General features: G+C 45.0%; 2 non-coding genes across 2 annotated transcripts; both read right to left on the bottom strand.

Moving 5' to 3' along the window:
• Window positions 1-281: 281 nt before the first annotated feature.
• Window positions 282-421, bottom strand: LOC146851626 (U4 spliceosomal RNA). The gene has a single exon (XR_014959037.1). It is a non-coding gene; the product is annotated as a U4 spliceosomal RNA (small nuclear RNA).
• Window positions 422-6278: 5857 nt separating this feature from the next.
• Window positions 6279-6418, bottom strand: LOC146851625 (U4 spliceosomal RNA). Its single transcript, XR_014959036.1, has one exon. It is a non-coding gene; the product is annotated as a U4 spliceosomal RNA (small nuclear RNA).
• Between the last annotated feature and the right edge of the window lie 18634 nt (window positions 6419-25052).

The following is a 25052-nucleotide window of genomic DNA, read 5'->3' as shown; positions in this document are numbered from 1 at the left end:
GTTGTTACCATGTTTCTCTTGCGCACTTGCATTTCAACTCGGCTCTTTCTCCCCTGCCATTTTCAGGGGGGTGGAGGGACCTTACTGTCAGAGGTGCTGGTGAGTCTTGGGGTGCTCTGCGGTAAAGAGAAATTTGCGGGGAGCGAAGATGGGACCAATAATTAAAAAACATGAAAACTGTTAATTAATAAAACGTCCCGAAAATACTGCCTATGGAAGAAACCTGTCAAGCTGCGTATAAACGCAAGTAAACTGGCTCTTTTTTTCACAGAATGATTCAGTCTCCTTAGAGACTGTCAAAAATTGCAATGGAGACTATATTTCAAATCTCCACAGCGGGGTATTGGGTAAAGTTTTCAATAAGCAATAATCGCGCCTCGGTTAAACCTCATTGGCTACGATACTGCCACTGCGCAAAGCTAAATAACATAAAGTGAATTACAAGGCCCCCCGCCGAAGTACCTCATGTTACAGAGAACGAGAGAACTATGTATCAATGTGAAGCATTAGTATACCAATGTTGACTTATGGCAGCAAAATAATGAATCTGGTAGAGTTATATCTGCAATTTCGATCAGCTCTACAGCGCCAAACGTTTCCCTGAGACGCGCAGAGTACTCTGGGAAATTGCATGGTAAGTAGTCTGTTAGACCAAGCCGCGCTCTAGTTCCGGCGTTTCATGTTGGGGGCGGGGCTGGTGCTAGCCGGTGTATTGTAGGAATGGAAGCAGCAGTGTCGTCACAGGCACGCGCTCTATATAAATACCAAAGGAGGCGTGGAAATAATGTAGCGAAATATATATAATAGTGTCAATTTTCGATATAGCGTTTACTGAGGGTGTGCCGTTTCACGGAGCTACACTCTTGAACTTGCAGCATTTCAGTCTCGGATTGAAGAGGTACAATTTTGGCTTCATTGTTTTCGAATCATTACTCCTCCAGATCTAAAATTCAAGGGGTTTGTTTTATTGTAACTGTATGTTATTAACCACGCAAGAGAAGAACTGTTATAGACTGCAGATATGTTTTTTGGGGTCTGGAATTCGTGCTCGGTTCAGATACGTTAGATCAGGGATCTCCAATCAGTCATCAGAAGCTACTGGCAGCTGGCTGGCACCCCTTGAGCAGCTTGCAGTCCAACATCTCCCTTTAGGCCTGTTTTAGCCCATCTTTATTATTTCACTTCATTTGAGGCCGATTTGCAGTACTTGCCACCACTCACCCAAAGATCGGCTGAATTCAGTTTAGCCCTGGGCGAGGAGGAGTGAAGGGGGGGATGGCAATGTCAAAACCCAGCACAAGCCACATTAGACTGACCACCGTAAACCACAATGCCTGCCTTGTGCAGCTCGGCACAGAACTTCCATCCTGCACTACCGTCCCTGCCAAGTACCACGCATCAGGCGTTAGATTAACGCATTTTAATGTGGCGTTCTGCATTACCACATTAAAATACATTAATCACGCACTTTGAGCGCTATGGTCACCTGCATGCTGTGAGGGGTGAAGCAGGGTGGCCTCAATTGTCTGAAGTGCATTTGATTACAGCAGAGCGGCGTCTAAATGCTCTGCTGAATGAGGGACAGCCATCCCCGGGGCTGCAGCTCAGAAGGGATGGCAGGAGCATTGTGAGCTCTCAAGTCAGCCCCCAGAGCCGGCCTGCAGCGCTTTCAGCCTGCCACTTGGGCGCTGCTGTGTGAGTCTTCTGGTGTGCAGCAGAGAGACCGTGGGCAGTCAGTGCTACTGGCTGCGAATCAGGTCTGCACTGTTTTTAATAAATATTAATTATTATCACTCAGATTGCCTGAAACCCAATTTGTACCTGAACTCGTCTGCATTCGGACTTGTGTTTGGCTGGTGGCTGAAGGTCAGGTCCATAGCAAGATGCTTATTTTCAGTTTACTGCCTGCCCGGCCGAGCCCTCACAAATTGCTGCTGCCGTCTGGCGCCGGAGCGAATGTGTTCCACCTCCTGCATACACATGCTGCTGTACAGCCCCTTGTCGTGGCCGTCCCCTGGGATTGTGTCCAATCACAGGCGTTGTGACTCTGAGGGCAGGTACCACTCATTTCCAAATCAGTTTCATGTATTTATTTATTTAATGCAGTTTTATATAGCGGAGACTTTATCCAAAGGTGTCAGAGCGCTTTACAATAGAACCAAGTAAGTTACATAAGGACATCTACACACTAACAAGTTACATATACAATCAGAATAATTAAAAAAAATGTAAGGTGGCAAAATTAGATTAATACAGATATAGAAACATATTTACAAAGTAGAGCTCACGTGAATGCCAAGCTTCCGTGGGGGTAATGAAATGGGTTGAATTATTCCTGGAAGTATGTAGAAGTCATTAGCGTGTGTGCGCATTCATTACGAAGTCAGCAGCAAGTATTTTCTTTATGTTTACTTGTGGTTAAGGCTGACTTTTTTCTTGTCTTTTTTGTGCACATAACAGCAGATGAGAAGTTAAATATTTGTATTTATTCTTAAGAACAAAAAACATGTAAATTAATCCGTCTTATGAATGAATCAACGGAGTGCCAGCCGTGCTGATCCACCACATTGCGTGTTTCAGAATGTTGTCCCATAAGTAGATGCAGGTTAATATATTTGCCAGTTGTAAATGTTCTTTAACATATCCATTGTGCAATGATGTTCATTTGAACTCGGTTGTAAAGCGCATTTTGCTAGGCACACGGGAACATTTTTTGGGGTTTTTAATCTAGTAAGTGTCTTAATCACTGGTATCTTCTTCCTAATTCTTCCTTTGTGTGTGCAGCTGATGCAGCGTGACTAATACAATCCCTTTACAAACGTCACTCGACCCAGGAAAACTCACACACCACTTATTCATTGGTGGGGCCCATAACACCGACAACACTTATTCACTCAGTTTTCCGGATAAGTGACAAGCTGACGAGCTGCAAGACAACACGGGGTACCTTATTACTATTATTTCTCTAAAATAATATCTATATACATTATATACATTTAACTCTGGAGTTTTCCGGTTTAAACATCAAGGTACTCCGTTATTTTTGGGTCGATGGACCAACTAGTAGGAATCAGTTGAAAGCGATTAAGTCCAGCTCAATCACACTTAAACCTTTAAACTTTATAGATTATAACTTTAATTTTAATAACCACAGACTCAGTTAGAGTTAGCATGAAATTGTATCTAGATTCTTTGAATAAATTGAATAAGTAACATTTTATTAGACAATTTATCATCATTAATTTCGTAAGCGTTTCATGTAAAGATTCAAAAGAAACAGAAAAATACTCATTACCCTTGGCCTTAGGGCAATGACGAGAATGGTTCACCAGAACATGAACCGCAGATCAAAGTATAGGTTCCCAAACTGACTGACTGTCCCTCTAACCTCCTCGGACGTATTCCCTCCCAGGATTGAATCCCACGACGGCCTCGTTCCTTTCTCCCATCAAAGTTCGAAGTTCAGAATCTGTCAAAGTCTTTTCAGCATCAGGGAGATAAATCGTCTCAACAGACAGCGTGTCGTGTTGAATAGAAAAAGCAAGTGCCACAACGTCATCATAGGCACTAATTTGTTAATTTGTATACCCTTTCACTAGCTTGCTATACCCAGAATTAAAACTTTTTAGGGGCTTTGATTAATTTCAATTGGTCCATTGGAGGGGTGGTGATGGTCACCTCATTGTCCTCCTTGCCTAAACCGGTTCCGTAATTTTCATATTCATACGCATCCTTGTGACTTGTCATGTTCCACTAGTTGTAACAACTGTATTATTCATAAATGCTGTAGTCCAAATTCTTGCATACGTTTCCCAGGCTTTTGTACAGAGAATCTTGGCATCCACTCTTGTCCGAGGCCAGGACATCTCTCACTCCAGGCATAGGCCATCACTCGTGACTGTAACTTTCATTCTGCTCATGCGCAGAGGCCATCTTGGTAATACGTGATCATCCTTCCTCGGCAGCGTCCATTTTCTCAGCGAGGCCTAGCAGGCCCGAACTGAACTAACGTGAAAACAACATAGCAGAAATTTGATATAGCAAATAAGCCCTACTGTTTACCACCCACCATTCTAATGACACGCGTTAGGTGTTACCTAGCATTTAAGCAACATTTAAAGCCGTTTTACTTACCATCTGCATTCTTTGCCACAATATTTAGCTACACAACAAATATATGCAAGTTACTTCTATTTTCTACACGAAGCACAAAGCTATGTTAGTTTAAGTTCACATCTGTAAGTAAATTAGATTTTTGCATATGCCAGTTAGTTTTCCCGCGTGTAGTGTCTAAATAAAGGTGCATTGATTGATTAGTACATTCATTCAAACAATTAGTAGATTAGGGTTATGAGGTCATTAACATTGAAGGGGGTACAAACAAATTTGTATTTTCCCCTGCTCCATCACAGCCTTTCACTCTCTGTGCGAGTCAGCTGTCATGACTGAGTAATTATGATAACGTTTTAGCAGGCAGCTGAGATAATTCCCGCTGGGGCCTCTAACATCCTATTTGTAAGTGTCCTTCCATTTCTGGTGGTTTACAGCAGTGTTAAGATCTTAGAGTTTCTCGGTGCTCAGGTGGGTGAAGCATATGATATTTATGTTTCCCTCATCTTCATTGCTTGATTTTTCTCACAGGAAGTGTCACTCAAAATCGTTGAATGTCACACATAATTACACTGAAATTATGAAAATGTCATACATAGCAATCTGAAACCTTAGCAGCTATGGGCCTGCCACGTGAGAAGGTGATGAGAATCCAAAGAGCGTTCTATCCCTCCGTGCAGCTCTATGGTCATGAGTGCAGAGCACCCTATGAGGGGCAAACCTAGGGTGTCGTCGCTATTGGCAGCACAACCGCTGACAGCAGGAGGCAGTGTGTTAGGCCGCACACACACTGGCTGATCCCTGTCACCAGTGTACTGGGGCTATAACCAGGGTCGGATTGGTAAGGTGGGCACTAGGACAATGAGCTTTTGCTCAGCGTGGTAGCTGATTTGGGCTGTGTCTGTGCTGTTCAATTGCCACCAGCGACCCAGTGGGGGATTGAGCGGCCTTTCCGAGGCAGATGGGCCTCTATTACCTTCCTTTTACCAATGAGACAGAGGTGTCATTCCCAGTCGTTCGCTGGGCCACCCCATTAATGTACACAGATTGAGCAGTGGCAGGGGCCCTGAGCAGAAGTGAACTCACTTCTATTCAGGTGTGGTTCATCATTGTGAACTAATCTATGCACAAAGAGTCCTGGCAACATTTACATTTTTTTTTTATCTCAGTGAAGATAATAAAACATGTTGCTTTTAGAGAAACCCCCTTCTTCTTTTCATAAGGCTCAAAAAATTGAAGCGTTTTTTTTCAAAAAGGTGCAATCCGAAAATGTGGCCTACTTCTTTTTAGGGTCCCTGCCAATTTTTTATCCTAATTCAACCCTGGTTATAACAGCTTAGGAGCCCCCGGGGAGAGAGGAAGGAACCAGAGACCGCGTATAAAAATGCAAAGGCTGGGCCATGAAGGTTAGATCAATATGCCTGGAGGTCACGCCTGACCTCCAGGTGCGTGCAGTGTCAAACGCAGCTGACGTTTCCTCCAAAGGCTAGAACAGTACAGTACCCAATCAAGAGTTCACACCACTGGGAAGAGCAACCCTGCTTGTCCTGCTGCTTCCAGTTCACTTAAGTATGCTGTCCTTCTCGCACGCCATCATTACATCTTGTTACAGACAGCTTTAGGGCTAAAGTGATGACAAAAAGAGTCAGGACGCACTGGCAAAGCCAATGGGCCGGAAGTCTGACTGTAGTTGCCCGGAAGCCTCCATCTCTGCAGGCACTCAAGTATCCATCCATCCATCCACCCACCCCCTCATTGCTGCACTCTGGTATCTATGCAGCCATCAAGTGACACATTCTTGAATTCACCCATGTGTTTATCCACAGAACTGAAGCGGCCGGACGAAGACAGCAGGCACCAGGGGGCACAGCAGGTGAGGGTGGGGTAGACCCGCCTCGTCGCCAGTGTAGTGCCGGCGATATGTCGGGACACTGACAATTGTGCTAATAGGCTGCAGGCTTGGGCCACACTGTAATGGGTGCGTGTCCAGCGTATGTGAACGGGCCGGGTGGCTCCGTCACTACACAATGGTACTACACCACTGTTCATTGAAAAAGCATCCCATAATCCTGCCAAAAATAACACAGTAACATAATAATCCTATACATCCTTTATTTCATATTTGTTCCCAAGCTGGCTCTTTCCTTTTTTTTCACAGAATGATTCAGTCTCCTTAGAGACTGTCAAAAATTGCAATGGAGACTATATTTCAAATCTCCACAGCGGGGTATTGGGTAAAGTTTTCAATAAGCAATAATCGCGCCTCGGTTAAACCTCATTGGCTACGATACTGCCACTGCGCAAAGCTAAATAATCCACCGTGAATGACAAGCCCTCCCACCGTAGTACCTCATGTTACAGAGAGCAGGAAAACGATACATCAGTATGGAGACACTAGTAATATACTATTCATTTATGGCAGCAAAATAATGAATATGGTATAGCTATATCTGCAATTTCGATTAGCTGTGGAGCGCAGAGGACTCTGGGAAATTGCATGGTAAGTAGCTTGTGAGACCGAGCCCCGCTCTAGTTCCGGCGTTTCATGTTGGGGGCGGGGCTTGGTGCTAGCCGGTGCAGTGAATGCATGAAGCAGCGTCGTCACAGGCACGCAGACTATAAATATATATACCAAAGGAGGCGTGATAAAAATGTAGCGAAATATAAATAATACTGTCATGTTTCGATATAGCCTTTACTGAGGGTGTGTCGTTTCACGGGGCTACACTGATGAAATTGCAGCATTTCAGTCTCAGATTGAAGAGATACAATTTTTGCTTCATTGTTTTCAAATCATTATTCCTCCAGATCTAAAATTCAAGGGATTCATTTTATTAAAACGGTATATTATTAACCACCCGAGAGAAAGAACTAGTGTAGACTGCAGGTTTTTTTTTTGGGGGGGGGGGGGTCTGGAATCCACCCAGTCCCTCATTGCTGCACTCCTGTATCTATTCAGCCATCGGTTGACACATTCTTGAATGTACCCTTTTGTTCATCCACAGAACTGCACATAAAAACTCACCAACCAATCAAAAGCCATCTCCACTTATCAACCAGACTCATTGGCTTTGATGCTAGTTTAAAAGGGGTTGTGTGACTGCTAGACTATGAGGAGAGTGAAAGTGATGCTGGCGGTATGAGACTGCTACTCAGCTGAGGGGTATTAGGGTGCTTATGGTAGTGAGTGACTGCTAGTCTGTTAGGAGTGTTAGAGCGCTGTTGCTGGTATGACATAGTCTGAGAGGAACTGTTGGTAGTGTGTGACTGCTATTGTGTGCTGGGTGTGAGAGTGCGGATGGCTGTGTGAGACTGTTAGTGTTTGTGTGGGAGGGGTGTAAGAGTAATGTCAAACTGCGACTCTGCGAGGCTTCTGTCTGATGTCACTGGTGTATGACTACTAGTCTGATGAAAGTGAGAGTGCCTTTGGTAGTCTGAGATTACTAGGAGCAAGGGGTGGAGGAATGCTTCCAATATTGTGTGACTGTTAATCTGTGAGGAAAGTAAGCGCGCTTCGCAACTACTCGTCATTGAGAGCTGTGTGAGGGAGCGCTGTCGATATCCAGGGGGTTTTGCTTTTCCACCGCAAGGTTTGTATTTTCCTTTATAGACTTGTTTTGTGCTTATTAAAACCCGTGGAGAGTATTTATGACCAGGATGTGGACTGCTTGACTCTTAAGAGCATGGGCCCAGTGACTGCTGGCGGGCCGCACCCAACGTATGGATCATAGACATTCATACCACATGCACAACTGGTTGTGTAAACTGGCATCGCAAAGCACCAGTTACACCAGTGAAGAGTCTCACCCTCTCAACGCTGACCCTGTGGTGCGTGCAGACACTCACTCTTCGCTCTGGGCCTCTGACTGGCCTCACATGGACAGCTCTGCATCAGATTCTAGCAGGGGCACTTGCTGGCTGGCATGGATCCCACTGTGCTGGTTCTAAGCAACTCCTGCGTGCATGCACACAGACTCTGCAAAGTGCCTTCATGCACAGGTCATATGTCATATGTCTGATACATTGAGCTTGATGTAAGAAGATGGTTTGCATCCAGGCAGGATCTCTGTACTGCACATGTACAGTCATCTATCGCCCTCCTGGGCCAGCTGGGAAATTTTTAGAATCACTCAGTCATGTTATCTCCCCCATAGCAGCAAAATATAGGGGCAGATTTATAATAACTGGCGCATCCCTGCATTTCAGCAGGGATGCGCCAGTTATTGTGCGCCACAGCTCCGCCACCATGGATGCACCGCATTTACAATGCGGCGCACCATGGGGCAAAAAGGGCACAGGTGCGTGACGCATCTGTGCCGTAAAAGTGGCGCATTGCTGGAGTTGCGTCGCAAGCGCGACGCAGCTCAAGCAATGCTTTGGGGGGACCTATCTTCACAATGTTGCGTCAATCCTTACGCCTGCTTCAAGCAGGCGCAGGGTTTTGACGCAGCATGGGCTCAAAAGTGACTGAGTGAAATCTTGTAGATTTCACTCAGCCACTTTTAGGAGGCGTTCCTGTGACGGAACGCCCCCCCTGCACAGGTACGCCTACTGCTGGCGCAGGGCTTTACAACGTGACGCATCTCCCAGATGCGTCACCTTGTAAATACCCCGCAGCATGGCGCAGGATTTGCGCCGCCGCTGCGTCACAAAAGTGATGCAACGGCGGCGTAAATGAGGCGCAAGGGCCTCATAAATCTGCCCCATAGTCATTGCCTAGTTCTAGGGGACTTCAATATACACATGGATAACACGTCAGATCCAGAGTCAGTAAGGTTGCGCGAATGTATGGATATACTGAAAATGACCCCGTATGTCTATCTCCATACCCATGAGAAGGGGCATACGTTAGATCAGATTTTTTCATCTAAAGGGATTGAAATAGACGCTCTCCTTCCTTTAGTCTGGTCGGACCATTGCCTGTTAGGTTTTAGAGTCTCCAGGGAGCTAGTCAGACCTCTTTCCTCAGGCCAGACCTGTGTTAACAGTCATAGACCTTTCCACTTGATCTCCCCAGAAGCTATGCAGACATCACCCTATCCCCTTGAGTGGGAACCTAGAGGGCGATGTGCTCGCCTTGGACCACTGGCTCCAATTGCGCGCCTTGGAAATTGCTCCCCCAACTGTGAGGCCAGTCAAAAATAACCGAATCTCTGCCCCCTGGTTTACGGCGGACCTGAAGACAAATAAAAGTGCATGTAAACGCCTCGAAAGGAAATGTCGGGCGAACTATAATTCCACAGACAAAGGCCATTGCAAACAGGCATTATAGGAATGTTCGCGAGGGAAAGAGACATTTCTTTTCCACGAAAATCGTTGAGGCTAGTAATAAAAGCAGAGAACTTTTTAACATTGTTAAAAAATCTGTATCTCCAAAGTCCACTGGTAGCCTGTTTGTGCCTACCAGCGAATGGACTAATCTATTGGCATGTTTCTTCCACGCTAAAATTAAAATTATCCAAGACTCTTTTGAAATACAGCCGTCAGCAATCGTTGCTGCCACTGCTTTATACCCCGTTGCTAGGCGTTGCACTGACCCATCTTGGACGCAGTTTCCCGCCATTACTTTGGAAAAATCCCTCTCAATCATGAAGGCTCTAAAGTCCGGCCCACCTTCTGACCCCTGTCCGGCTAAATTACTTTCATCTACTGCAGATGTACACAATCCTGCAGTAAATTTTATTCTTAATACCGCTCTTCGCGAGGGCCATATGCCTCAGTCTTGGAACCAAGCAATAATTCTCCCGCTTCTGAAAAAACCTTCGGCTGACCCTGGAGCAGCTCTTAATTACAGGCCCATTTCTTTGTTGCCTTTTTTCTCCAAGGCTTTGGAGAAATATGTCAATACGATCACCACAGAGTATCTGGAGGCCAACTATCTCCTTCATTCCAGCCAGTCGAGTTTCAGGGCTAACTTCAGCACGGAAACAGCATTATTAGAAGTTGCTGAAGCTATTAAAACCACATTGGACAAGGGAGGCAATGTGGTACTGGTGTTGTTGGACCTCTCTGCGGCCTTCAACGCCGTACCTCATAACAGACTTCTGCGCAGACTAGAGGAGTGCAGTGTCGGAGGACCCATATTGAGATGGTTCACTTCTTTCCTGAACAACCCTAAACAAACTATTTGGTCTCCTCCTTTCACCGCTGATATACTGCCCATGAATGTCGGAGTTCCTCAGGGCTCTATATTGAGCCCTACACTATTTAATCTGTATATGGCCCCTCTCGCACTTATTGCGGAGAAGCATAGTGCGAAAATAATATCATATGCGGACGATACCCAACTGTTGTTCACATGTGAGAAGGGGGCTGCGTTCAATGGTAATGCTATTAAAAACTGTTTATCCGAGGTTTTTTCCTGGCTCAGAGATAACCAACTGAAATGTAACTCAGATAAATCAGAGATTATTTTCTTCGGCTCCAGCCCTTGCGATGGATGGCTTAATTGGTGGCCGCATGACATGTCCCCCCTTCAGCACCAGTTACTACGGTAAAAAATCTAGGGGTTAAACTGGATGCTACCCTCTCAATGAAGGCCCAGATTCAATCAGTGGCTGGAAACTGTTTTGGGGTCTTGAGAATGTTGCAAAATGTTCTCCCCCTGCTTCCTGTCTCGCACAGAAAGACGGTCGTTCAGACCTTGGTGGTCTCAAGGCTGGATTACGTTAACTCTCTTTACTTGGGCCTCCCGGCGTATCTGGTTAGCCGCCTTCAGATGATTCAGAACGCGGCAGCCAGAGCCATTTTTCTAGCAGGCCCTAGGCTACGCACGACCCCACTGCTGGCTTCCCTACATTGGCTTCCGGTTCAGAAACGTATCCATTTTAAAGCACTGGTTCTGGTCTTTAAAGCCTTTCATAAGATCGGGGCTCCCTACCTGTGAAAGATTTGAACACTACATTCCCCAACGCACTCTGAGGTCATCTGCTCAGCTTCTGACCTCCACACCTAAGGTTCGGCTGTCTCGGATCGGGGGCAGATCCTTTTAAGTGGCAGCCTCTCGGTTATGAAACAATCTACCTCTCAGCTCAGACAGGTGCATGACCTCCTCACATTTAGGCGGAAATTAAAGACCTGGCTCTTTCAACTGTACGTTTTCGGCCAGCTATCCACACGTTGGTGTTTTTCTTTTTGTTAGCTGTTATGAGGTCTCTTGCTTCAGCGCCGAGACACTTTATAAGTGCCATATAACATAACATAACAAGTGGCAGGGAGCACAAACTTGTTGAAAATGGCCCTTTTTGAAGGGTTTTCCCCAAACTTTTAGCCTTCCGCTTCCCCTGTTTTTGACTTCTTTTTTCTGGCTTTAGGACTCTGGGCACTTTACTACTGCTGATCTGTGCTAAAGTGCATGTGCTCTGTGTCTAATATGTGATGGCATTTGGTTTCTCCATGATTAGCACTTAGGATTTACTAACAAGTCCCTAGTTCAGTGCACTATGTGAGCCCAGGGCCTGTAAATCAAATGCTGCTAGTGGGCCTGCAGCAGTGATTGTGCCACCCACACAAGTAGCCCTACAAACATGTTTCAGGCCTGCCATGGCAGAGCCTGTGTGCACAGTTTTTAACTGCCATGTCGACCTGGCAAGTACACCTATTTGCCAGGCCCAAGCCTTCCCTAATATTACACGTAAGGCACTCCTAAGTTAGGCCCTAGTTTGCCCCATGGATAGGATGCAGTGCATTTAAAAGGTAGAACATGTGGTTTTAAGTTTTACATGTCCTGGTAGTGAAAAACAGCTACATTCGTTTTTCACTACTGCAAGGCCTATCTCTCCCATAGGTTAGCATTGGAGATGCCTTGTAACATCTACAAGTGTATCTTTCAATTGGGAGCAGACAGAAATTTTGAATTTGGTGTCACCGGACTCACTATTTAAAAACACAACTTTTAGTGAAGTTGATTTTTAAATTGCAGGTTTGAAAATTCAACTTTAAGAAAGTTGTCATTTTCTTACTTTAGCTATTCTCTGCCTCTTCCTGTTCCTAGAATACACATCTGGGTTGGATGCCAGTTGGGCGTTGTGAATTCACTCTAGACAGTCACACACAAAGGGAGCTGAGGTATTCCTTGCATTATACAATAAAAATATCCACAGGTCTAATGAGTCAAAACGGACTCTTAGGCAACTATAGACCTAAATACCTGTGATCTTGCTTACAGAGGAAAATCCTTGGAACATGACAATCCTTAAAAAAGGACGGATTCCCATCACTCACCGAAGTGACATGCTTCATCATCCGGGATCTCCTCCTAGTTACACACTGGTGCAACTAAGGGCTACAACCCTCGCACTGAGAGAAGGGAGCTCACGGATGTTTTTTTCAAAGCAATATGTTGTAAAGAGAGAGCTCTATAGGATCCAACAGATGTGAGGAAGAAATTGAGTGAGAGAGTGATGGGCGCAGTGCTTAAAGGTGAAAAGTGAACATAAAATTGGATAGCAAGAGAAAAAGGATTTAATAAGTATCTTTTGCTGTCCAAGATTAAAAACAGTGCAAAAGCAGATTGGACAAAATAACTGCAGAGGTGTAATAACTAGGTCTACATGTTTCAGCCATATGGATTAGAAGTAATCCTTGGTCTTCCTCAGGAGCACAAAAAATATATTGCTACTGTGTGGTGAAAGTGATCATATAAAACATACAAACAGGGTTGGAACAAATACAACCATGTAACCTGATATGCAGGTGTTCAAATCCTCTGTACTTTACAGGATGCTGGTGGCACCCGTATTATACGAGGAATGGACCTCACCTCATCTGGCGATAACTCAGAAATTGAGGTCCCGCTATGTCCGTCGGTACCCTAGGCTACTTCTGACCGTATACGGAGGTATTCCTTGCATATCCTGACGGCCCATCATCAGGCTGATGGATCTGCCTGAGCTAGAGTGGTGTGAGGAGTTGATACGTGCACCTGAAGAGGGCTGTGCCTGTCCCCACACAAAGCAGTTGCCACACGCCTGTAGTGTGTCTGGAGCCAGGGCCAGGAAGGGCAGTTGTTGTGACGAAGCAGGAACACCAGGTAAGTTTAACAGGTGTTTATTCATATAAATGCTGAACCACAAGCAGAGCAGCCATCAGGAACATCAAGGAGACGCCAACTGACAATGTTGGAATCCCTGGCACAGAACTCTCACACAGTGAGATTCTAGGCCAGGCAGATTCCATAAACAAACACAAGATACTACATTGGTCTTCCCAAAAAATAAATGAAATACAAACTAGAAAAAGGGAGAGCCAAGAACCAAAAAAGAAGAAGGCAAAAGATGGGCGAAGAAATAAGGAAAGAAGAATGAGAGTGGGACCAGAAGAAAGTGGAGAGAAAAAGATAAAAGATAGAACGAATACAGAGCAAAAACTACTAAGAAAAAGCAACATATCTACTCTCTATAACGAAAAGGAATATTCCTAACTCGAGCACAGCGCCTCAAGGTAGGCTGGCCCTCACAATCTGAATGTAAAACATCACTTCTACTATTGTCACCACCACCAATACCCATCCCAATGGAAAGGTCTTTTGCAAGCAAGCATTTGTTCCACCACTGTCCATTCACAAGCTTGACAGAATCCCCTGTCACATCCACAACCTTTACTGGTGAACTGAACTTTGAAAAACCCTTCTTCACATGGACAGGCTTCTTCACACAGACCCAATCGCCCAAACGTATCTTAATACCTTTGACCTTCTTTGTGGAGTCAAACTAAGTTTTCAGCTTACATTGAGTCAGCTTTACACGACTCCTGACACTAGCATCCTACCATTGTTTACCTTTGACCCACTTGCTCATCCAACTAGGGCAGAAAGCAGTGGTCACTCTCCGACCATGAAATAGCTCGAAAGGTGAAACGCCAGTAGTGGAATGTGGGGTGGTGCAATAAAACCAGAGCATACTTCTCACAGAATTGGACACAATACATTTATTAGCAAGTGCCCAATGTATGCACTCCGCAAGCACCCTGTTCATATGTTCGACTAGACCATTGGTCTGGGGGTGGTACAATGAACTCTTGAGGTGCTTTACACCACAGTTGCGCAGAAAATCCTCCACCTCAGCGGCAATGAATCCATGTGCCGTTGTCCGTTACTAAGAATTCAGGGAAACCTTCCTTCAAAAAATCTCATTAAGAAACTCCACCACAGATTTTGAAGACACTTCCCTCACAAACTTAACCTTGGGCCACTTAGAATAGTAGTGCATGAGGACCAAGGCAAACCTAGATGAAGTGTCAAGGGCATGAAAAGGACCTAAAATGTCAAGCCCAAGTTTCACCCATGGGATAAAGAGGAGGGGTGCCCAACTTGGCAGCTTTGTCACAGCTGGCACAGATTACACAAGACCTCGCAATTTCATCAACATCTCTGTCCATGGAAGGCCACCAGAAGGAAAGGCGCACTCTTTTCTTTGTCATAGTGGCACCTACATGTCCTTCATGGGCATGTTTCACAAGTGCAGTTCTCAAAGAAAGAGGAGGTTCTAGTTTGTTCCCTCTGAGCAACAACCCATCTTCAATGGTGAGTTCGTCAGCAACCTGAAGGAAAGTTTTGAACTCAAAATTTAGATTCCTCTCTTTAGGCCATCCCTTCTCCACATACATCATAACCTGAGTTGTGGAAGGATCAATACGGAGTGCCTGACGCCAATCATTTTCTGAAACAGCACATCATTGAGGGAGATCCACAGCTGCTACAATAAACTCTTCCTTGTCCTCCTCCCCTGTGTCTAATTCTCTTTCAACAGTGTCAGAGGAACGGGAAAGGAAATCTGCGCACCCATTTTTGTTGCCAGGTATATATTCAGCACAAAAGTCAAATTGAAGTAATTTAGAGGACAGGCGTGCAATCCTCGGTGTAAAACTCCTAACATTCTTCCCACTAAGGATAAAGACCAGGGGCTTGTGATCGGTCTGGAGACAATTTTTTTCCCCCAAAGGAAGTTTCTAAACTTCATTACTGCCCACCAGCATGCCAACAACTCCTTCTCAATAACAGAGTACTTACTTTCGGATGGAGATAATACCCTGGAGACAAACCCAATGGTTTCAACATTCCCCTCCTTCTTCTGAGATAGAACAGCACCCAAACCAACATTGCTGGCGTCAACTGTAAGGGTGCATGTAAGGGATGGATCATAATGTTTAAGTACTTTAGGTGAGGTAAGTTGTTGTTTAACCCCTTCAAAAACACTCCGGCATTCATCACTCCACTCAAACGCAACACCTTCATTCTTGACAACGGTCTTAGCCTGCTTGCAAAATCTGGTATAAAACGCGAATAGAATTCGCAAAGTCCATGAAAAGATTTAAGACCCTCTTTGTCAGAAGGCGCCTTTGACTTGACAATGGAGTCAACTAAACTGGTCTTAGGAAGGATGCCATTTTCATTGACAATATGTCCTATGTATTCAACCTCCTTGGTCCTAAACACACATTTGTCCCTATGCAACACGACACCATTTGCCTGGAACCTAGACAGAACCTCCTTAAGAACACAGTGTCTTGTGCACTACAAATACCTTCCTTTGAAGTCTCCCTAATTCAAAGGCCAAATTGGGTATAAGTACTGGATCTTTGACACCATATACTCAGAACAATTCTGGACTGAGGATATTCTGCCAAGAAGAGCTGTTGTGCTGCCAGGAGGGACTGCCACTCTGCTGATGCTTTGCTGTGCTGGCCTGCTGCCTGCTGCTTCTTGCTTGGAAGGGAGCGGACTAGACTTTACTCTCTGCATCTTGCTTTCCACCTTTCTCCAAGGGCTTGAGTTGAGCTTGCCTCCTGTTGGAAGTCTCATGGCCATCAAAGACTTCACCTGCCAGCACCTGGGTTCCTTTGCTGAGAGCCCTGTTCTATCAAGTGGTGTAAATTCCAGTTCTGGGCTCTTGGGAGTAAGTTCTGATGCTAAAAGAGGAAAAACAAGCATCAACTTCAGATTCGGCGCACCCGAGGAAGAATCGTCACATCGCTGCTGCCTGCACCGAAGTTGTGGTCCCCGCTCAGCGAGTGCGCAACGCACCAACTGGTGTTTTCAACACAAGCTCCGACTGTGCCGTAGGTGCCCGAAGAATCGCCACTGCATGAGTCTCGAGCACTGCATCACCGACATCCATGACGCACCGCTCCGACGCAGAGCTTGTGGTTTGACATTGACACTGTGGAATTGACGCATCGATGCATCATTGACTCCGCATGGCCCCAGGAACCGAGGTATCACACTCACAATCGACAAATTACTTCCCCCTGTGCCTCGCATCATCACTCGGAGTTAGCAGCTCAATGCACTGCCTCCAGGAACTGACGCATCACTTACTATAAGCGACGCATCACCTCCTTTGTGCAGCGCTTCATTACCTAGCACCAATGTGCCAATGACCTGCATAACAGTAAGAAACCGACAGATCACCTGCTTTAACAACGCCTCCCCTACCCCATGCATCGTCTTTGATTTTTTTCGCATCAAAGGTACTTTGTACTGGTCCCGCGCAACCATTGCTTTCTAAAAGCTATAACTTTATTTAACCTTGAAATTTTGTATCTTGACTTGTGTATGTTGGATGTTTGTCGTTTTGGTCTTGTTTTAATCAGATAAATATTAACTATTGGAGTACTTTTGTGGTGTTTTTACTATGTTACTGTGTGTATGTACAAATACATTACACCTTTCCTCTGACGATAAGCCTTACTGCTCTGGCCAAACTACCAAACGGGAGAGCACGGGTTATTCTCAGGGTGTAACTTACTTACCCTGACTAGAATGAGGGTCACTACTTGGACAGGGTGCAAAACACTCCAAACCAGAGACCTCATTTCTAACACTTGTGCATTCACCAAAGAGCACCAAACGTGCACATTAGATAAACCAGAAAAGAGCAACATAGTTGTCTAATGTACACGTTAGATAAACCCACCCTTGTCACTGCCAAGGACCGAGCTGCAGCTTCTCTTGTGGATGATCAGCAGCTGTCAAAGCAATACACAGCGCAATCACTGCTGGGTAGAGAAGCGAGCAAACCACACGTGCAGAGGTTTCCTACATAAAATAGATGAGAGGCTCTAATTTATGGCCTTTACAGGAGCGGGGACTGAAGCTAAAGGATTATTATATGGCAATTATTCGATTGAAGACATGGGAAAGTGTGTCACCACTTTTGCATCACTTGACTAGGAAGAGACATTTCTGAAAAGAGTGGTGGGCCAGTGTACCAGCTATTACCTATCAACTCTGGGTTCCAGGGATCTCAGTTGAGACGTCTTTAATGACAGGTCCCAGTGCTTTGCACACAGAGGAAAACATCTTCATGCATGAGTATCCTAAGGCTGAGACATTCTTGGAAGGTAAGAGTTCCATCCTCTAACCATTACTTCATGGTGACAGACGAGCAGATCCATGGACCTCTAGCCGGTAAGCAATTCAAGTAGAGCGTATGCATCTTCGTATCATCATTCACTCCCACGACCATGAGTCAAGCATTGGTGGATCTTCTGCAAACAGAGGCACTGGCTCACATTTTGTCCCCATCAGATTTTCTGAGTACTATTTTATTTGTTCACAAAAAAAAACAAAAAGATGCTGTGCTATAAATATCAGAGCATTCAACTGCTCTATAGGCGACTGTCCTTTCAAGAAGCACACAACAGTACATGCAAGATATTCCCGCCTCCCAGGTTACTGGATGTCACGCTGAAGTCTTCAGAGGGCTTTTCTCACCTTTGGCACCGACACTGAATATTACTTAAGATTGAAAGGTGAGCTAGAATTCATCAGGTTACATCTCTCCCTTTCAGCCTATAGTTCGTAGTTTGGTGCTTTACAAAATGGCGAAGGTCAGTGACCACTGTTCTCAGACTTGAGGGAACCAAGATGATTGTCTACCAAAACAATACCTTATTCTTGCCACTGGATTGATCACTTTTGCAGCTATAATGTTTATATGTCTGTATCTCATTTGCAGATGCCAGGTTTTCTTCTCAGTAATTGTATTGTATTGTAATTGCATTTATATAGCACTTACTACCCCTGACGAGGCATCAAAGCACTTTTTCGGCGAGTAGCACGCTACTCCGAGACCCATGAAGGATTAGTGTTGAATTAGTATAGTGAAACATGCAAGTACATTTTAAGTGGTGGATAGGTTAGTCAGTTATTTGGATTGAGAAGGGTTGGGGAGGGGTAGAAAAGGGAAAATGTTTACACTTATATAGCGCTTGTAACCTTGATGGGGTGTTGAAACGCTTCATTGGCGAGTAGCACGCTACTCTGGAACCCATAAAGGATTAGTGGTGAATTAGTATAGTTGAATATGGAATTTGAGAAGTGAACATGTTATTCTGTTAATTTTGATTGAAAAGGATAGCGGAGGGATAAAAGAGTGAAGGATTTTGTTTTCTTCGGTCTGAGCAGTAGGAGGAGGCTTTTGGATGAGTAAAAAGGAGTTTTGGATAAGAGGAGTCGGAGGGAAGAGTTTAGAAAGGTTTGTTTTAGGGGATCGGTATAGTAAAAGAGGTGTCAGATGATGCAAGAAGGGGTAGAGTAGGAGAGAGTCTAGAAAGGGTTATTTTGGGGATCATAGTAGTGGTATGGGGTTTGGGATAAATGAGAGAGCGGATGTAGAGGACATGTTGATAGATGCATAGGGTGAGAGATAGGGTAGTGCATTGGAAAGAGAGTAGAAAGAAGTTTGAGATGCGTCAGAAAGTTGGGCCAGAAGATATATTGAGAGAAGTATAGGCTGAAAAATAGGGTAGTGCATTTGAAATGCTAAATTAGAAGAACGTGATAAATATATAGATCCATAAGTACATTGAAAGTATATAGATCCATAAAGGAGGTAAGTATATGTAGATTAAAGATACTGATAGAGGCACAGGATGAGAAATAGGGTTGTGCATTGGATATGCTTTTTCAGGAGAAAAGTAACAGACACACAGATCCAAGTACATGGAAGGTACATAGATGCACAATGGAAGTATGTACATGTAGACCAAGGATGATTTTTATTTATTTATTTATTATTATTATTATTATTATTTTTCTCTCAACAATATAATTATTTTTCATGTTTATACAAAGCAATACACAAAGATAGGTACATATCTATAGAGAAAACAAATGCTTATATACAGAGCGATATGCTGTAAATTTCTTTTTGCGTATGGTGCTTAGGTGGGGAAGAGCCCATTCTTGAGTAGTTTTCTGAAGATAAGGTGGTTGTCGGTGGACCTTATGTTGGGGGGTAAAGAGTTCCATAGTTTGGCTGCTTGAACAGAGAAGGATGTGCCACCCATGATTTTGAGGCGAGGTGCCCCTTTAGAGCGTAGGTTCCTTTGTTGAATGTGTTTGGTGATTTTATTCCTGATGAAGAGCGGTCCCATTCCATGTATTGCTTTGTGGGTGATACAAAGCAGCTTGAACGTTGATCTTCTGGCAACCGGTAACCAATGCAGGGCTTTCAAGGCAGGGGAGATGTGGTCTCGTGGTTTGATATGGAAGAGTAGTCTGGCAGTAATGAAGAATCTATGATTAGCCCACACAATGTTTCTGTTTATGGGGAGATACAGATCTCTCAGGGGGATATTAGCAAGGGCCTTATCGCCGCTTTAGCGGCCCTTTTTTTGTGCCGCTAAAGCTGCGATATTTCTATCGCCCTATTAGCAAGCTGTCGCTAACAGCTCTTAGCGACAGCTTTATGGCGAAAGCGACTGTTTTGGTGCCGCTTTGCATGTCAGCAATATATATCGCTAATGACATGCAAAGTAGGCATTCACGACTGAAAACACTCGCGAACACAACCTCCCCCAATTAGCAATGCCCACGAAGCGATAAATAAATTTGCGCGAACCGCGAATATTGCTGGAATCTAACACCTGCTAAAAACCTGACTTAACCATTCTAGTCAATGGGGGGGTGGATTGTAAGGTTAAGTCCTCACCTGCCTATTAGCAAGCTTATAATTAGCGTGTAGAATTTATCGCTGGTTTTCTCGAGCTATTGCTGGGTTTCGCCGCTATCGCTGGATTTTCTATCGCCTTGGAGATTAGCATTGATAATAACGCGTTATCTCCGCAATTAAATCCAGCGATAGCCGGCGATAAAAAAAACAGCGCTAAGCGTGCTTTGCGATAATTATCACACTTTCTTGGTAATATCCCCCTCTGTTCTCCAAGTTTCACAGGCTAAGATTTCCAGTATAGAGAAATAAATCACACCAGCATGAGCCGGGTCTCTTCCCCCTTTGTTACTTGGCCCAGATGGATGTTTTTTATCCTCCACCATCCATGTTGTATTTTCACCTCCACTACATGATCAACGCTTCAAAGAGCCAAAATATGTCTTGCGAGGAAAGTCCTGACTTATTCTGAGATGATCTCATTGGATCTGGGACCATAAGGATGCTTTCAGAGGCAGAGTCATTTTAACCCCATTCCCTGGTCCAGTCTTTGGGTCTGGAGCCATCTGGTGCAAGGGAGGTTGAGTCATTGCCAATTCACATTTGGAGGAAGATGGTCCAAGAAGGAGCTATCACTGCACATAAATTGTTTAGAGATTTCTGCAGACCATTATGGACTGCAGTGTTTGTAAATCCCGCTGTTCAATTGTTGACCACATAGAGAGGCTAACAGTGCCACGGTATGTCCATAACTGGGTGATGCAAAACCTCTTTTGTAAGCGAAAAAATATTGGGATTATGGTTAGCTCACATTGGTAGATGCGGAGCAAGTAAGACAACAGCGTTGATGGGAACTCCAGACACTACCAGATTATCCTTCCATCTTTCTGAGTCTCACATGAGCACTCGGCTGCCACTTTCCTTATGCTGGCAACTGGATCTGGAGGCTTTGGACATGGATGCCTGTTTGCAAGACTGGCCTGAGGGATACAATATTCCTCCTCCCCCCCAATTCACAATGCCTGCCAGACCTCTGCCCTAATGAAGCATTAAAATGTGAACCTGGTCATTGTCCCAGCTTTTTTGTAATCAATCCCAAGTGTGAATCCCACTACTAGTGGAACTATTGTGGAAGCAGAACCCCGAACCCCAAAATCCAAATCACCCCACAATTTACCTTAGAGGTTCCGCTTCATCACCCTAGATCTAGTGATAAGAGACACCTCTCTCCACAACATCAGGCCCAACGTCAGTTTAGCAGAGTAATAAATAAGTAACGATTAGCAGCTACCAACATTTGGTAAATCAGAATATTCTACATATGCTCATAGCACTAACCCATTTTTTAACACGTCAGACAGTTTCTACGCTGTTGCTGTACCGAGATGTACAACATGTTATGGTACATTTATTAAATAATGACCCATACACCAATGACTTGAACCAGGTCCAGTCAGCAAGCTGCGGCGGAAGGACCTTGTAAAGTTGATACTTTCAGCACACAAAGTAAAGCCTGTTCGCAGCACAGGCACTCGAAGGAAAATAACTGGTTAGGCCACAGTGTCCTGTGCTCTGCAAAGACTGCAGAAACTGTGGGGAGAGATGACACGCATGGGGACATTGACTGAGAAGGGGAATGAGCAGGAGCAAGATGAACAGAACATCAAAACAGCTTACGCACCAGCAGAAATGTGGCCCAGCTGAATCTCATTCATAAACACCCTTCTACATGTCTAATACAAATTGTTTCAAGTGCATTATCATTGATTCAGCATTGACAACCAGAATTCACCATGAAAATCATTAGCACCCAAAATAACTTGTCACCCAAAATTACACTTGTAAGAAAAACTTGGCCAGTGTCAGAGGATTGTTTGGTTCATTTACCTTTTCCCGATTCTATTAACGATTGCTGTATGGCTGATAATCTGTTAATGTCTAATAGCAAGAAAAATCCTGGACATTTTGAAATGGGATGCTAATCTCATACACAAAACAAATGGGTGCAATATATAACAAGGCATATATATTAACTGGAATGGCTTGGAGTAGCCCCTGGAAAGTCATGTTGATCCTGTTTCATTGTGGATCTCCCAGCATCCCTGTGTACCCAGGTTAAACCTCACACAACACTCCTTGGCCACCATTCTTCCATTTCAGTACACCTTTCTAGACTAGGCTGCAAACACACCAGAAGGAAAAGTTACTTACCTTTGGTAACGCTATATCTGGTGGAGACACAGTCTAGCCACAGATTCCTTAACTTTGAATTTTCCCCAGGCGCCAGTCTGGATCTGGAGATTTTTCAGCAGTACCTCTGTGCGTATGGCTCAGTAGTGACATCGTCTTCGGAAATGACATCAGTGGAGCCATATACATTTATTCTGTCAAAAGGTAAGACCTTTAGACTCTCCCGAACATTCTCGGAGAAACTGAAATCACGCAACCAAGCGTGCCTCCTCAGAGCTACTGATCTAGCCATGGCTCTACCAACGGAATACGTTGTGTCCATTGCCGACCTGTTAGTGAATTTAGCAATTTCACAACCATCCTGTATCAGCTGAAAAAGTTCAGCTCTAACTCCCTCAGGGAGAGAAGGAAGTAGTCGGTTGACAGAAACATAGGGCAAAAGAAGCCCTTCCAAACACACAGGACGTGTTTAAAGATCTTAGGGCCGAACTAGTGGACGCAAACATATCTTGGCCACACGCCTCCAACTACCAAGACTCCCTGCTTGGTGGAAGCAATGGAGGAGCTTCCAAATTCAGCGCCGATTAAGCTGCCTGCACAACAAGCCCTGTAACCTTAGGGTGTTGACAAAGACATACAGGATCATCTGGAGCAGGTCGATGACTGTGTGCAATGGCACGCTCAACAGAAGCTCCTGACATTGGCCGTGCCCTAGTCCCCAGAAGAATGTCGTATAACAACTCTCCAAAAGGAAGTAAAGGCTCAACCCCAGTGTCTCCTTGATGGACCAGACCCAATAAGAGATTAGAGGGCAGGGGCACCACAGGAAGCTGCAACTTTAAGATATCAGCAGCCTCTTTAATGACCCCAGCAAAAGCTGAACTACCCTCTGTTGCTATTCTAGGTAGTGAAAGTAAATCATAGGTGGGGTACGATTGTAGACTAACGTCCCCGCCAAAAGCCAAAGAACCTCCTGCATGAGGCTGGCCAAGAGCACCCAAATGCTCAACTCCACCAGTATCTGCAGATTCTTCCTGCAACACTGGGGAAATGACAACCAAAGTAGCCTGATCCTCAGTTTGTAGTGGAGATGGTGCAGAAGCCTCAGTGGCAATAAACGGCGTCTCCAGGGCCGACCAAAGTCAATGCGGCGTTGTATCGACGCCCACCACTAAAGATGTCTCCGGCACCGAACGACATCGAGACGGCATCGTATCGACCTCCCCCACTAAAGATGTCTTCGGGGTCGCACAGCATCGAGGTGGTGATAAATCCCCCTCTGCGGATGCCACCGTCATCATAACAGGAAGCCGCACCGGGCGGTTACCCAATGTCATAGCGACTTCAGCTACAGGACCAGGGTCCTCAATCGGTGCGGAGGTCGAACCCGCCGGCGAACTCCCAATCAGAGTACCTTCAACCTCTTTGGGGCCCGAAGGCGCATCAGGGAGAGGTGTTGACTCAAAAAAGACTTGTAACACTTGGAAATATACTTCCATTTGGGCCATAGTCGACCCCTCACCAGGATATGGTGTAAAATTTGGGGTTGACTCCTGCACAACTGTCTCCAGTAAGGGCCGGGAGGAACTGGCACTGGCGTCACGACCTTGCGAGGCCAAAGGCTTCCGTGACTTTGATCCCTTCTGTTGGAATTTACCTGATTTTGACGAACGACAGGAACCGCTTCTTGATCTGCCCTGAGCAGGAGCCTCAGAACGGGAAGGAGATCGGTGCTTGGACTCCGAAAGGGACAGCTGAGCCGACAGCAACTTCATCCGACGTTCCCGTAACAACTTGGGCTTCAGCCTCTTACAGGCATCGCACTCCTCGGAGTCCTTATGCTCTCCCAAGCACCACATTCAAATGGCATGCGGATTCGTCGCCGACATCTGACGCGTACAGGTCCCGCGCGGTTTAAAGACCGAAGGCATCAGCACACTGTTCCAGATGCGAAAGGCGTCGAGTAGGCCACAAAACAAAATGGGCCTGAGAAACCGCTTCTTCTGGATACGTGTTAAAGTGCGGAAAAGAAGAAAACTGACGTCAGCGTGCCGGAGGGGACTTATATGGCTCCACTAACGTCATATCCAAAGACAACTTCACTATGGAGGCGTACGACGACGCCCCCCGGCGCGCAGAGGTACTGCTGAAAACTTTCCGATCCAGACTGGCGCCTGGGGGAAATTCAAAGTTAAGGAATCTGTGGCTAGATGTCTCTATCAGATGACAGCTGCTAATATGCTGTGTACTGCGAAGCATTTCAGTAACCAAACCTTTGAGTCCAAGATATTTGCCTCTGTAGATGGAGCCCCAGTGACAAAACTTTCTTTGTCCCAGCCAGATAAAGTGCCTGCCACTGAAAGCCTTATCTAAAAGGCTGGCTGTACTTCTAAGCTTGACTTCTTTAAAAAAGGGTTTCTGGGCCCGATTCACAGAACTAACTTAAGACAAAATCCTAAACTTACTACCATTTTGGTATTCACAGAAGGCACTTACTCATTTTGGTATTTACAGAAGGCACTTACTCATTTCGGTATTCACAGAAGTTAGGAGTCCTAACTTTAGGACTCCTAAATGCCTTTTGTGAATACCAAAAGCCTTAAAATTAGGATTTTTCTCAGTTTAGTAGTAGTAAAGTTAGGAGTCCTAACTTTAGGACTCCCAAACTGAGAAAAATCCTAACTTTAAGACTTTCGGTATTCACAGAAGGTATTTAGGAGTCCTAAAGTTAGGACTCCTAACTTCTGTGAATACCGAAGTGAGTAAGTGTCTTCTGTGAATACCAAAATGAGCAAGTGCCTTCTGTGAATACGAAAATGGTAGTAAGTTTAGGATTTTGTCTTAAGTTAGTTCTGTGAA

This window comes from Triturus cristatus, chromosome 4_1 (genome assembly GCF_964204655.1).
Source record: "Triturus cristatus chromosome 4_1, aTriCri1.1, whole genome shotgun sequence".
In the NCBI taxonomy this organism is placed as follows: domain Eukaryota; kingdom Metazoa; phylum Chordata; class Amphibia; order Caudata; family Salamandridae; genus Triturus; species Triturus cristatus.
Note: the sequence above shows the minus strand (reverse complement) of the source record. Positions and strands in the feature narration are given on the sequence as shown.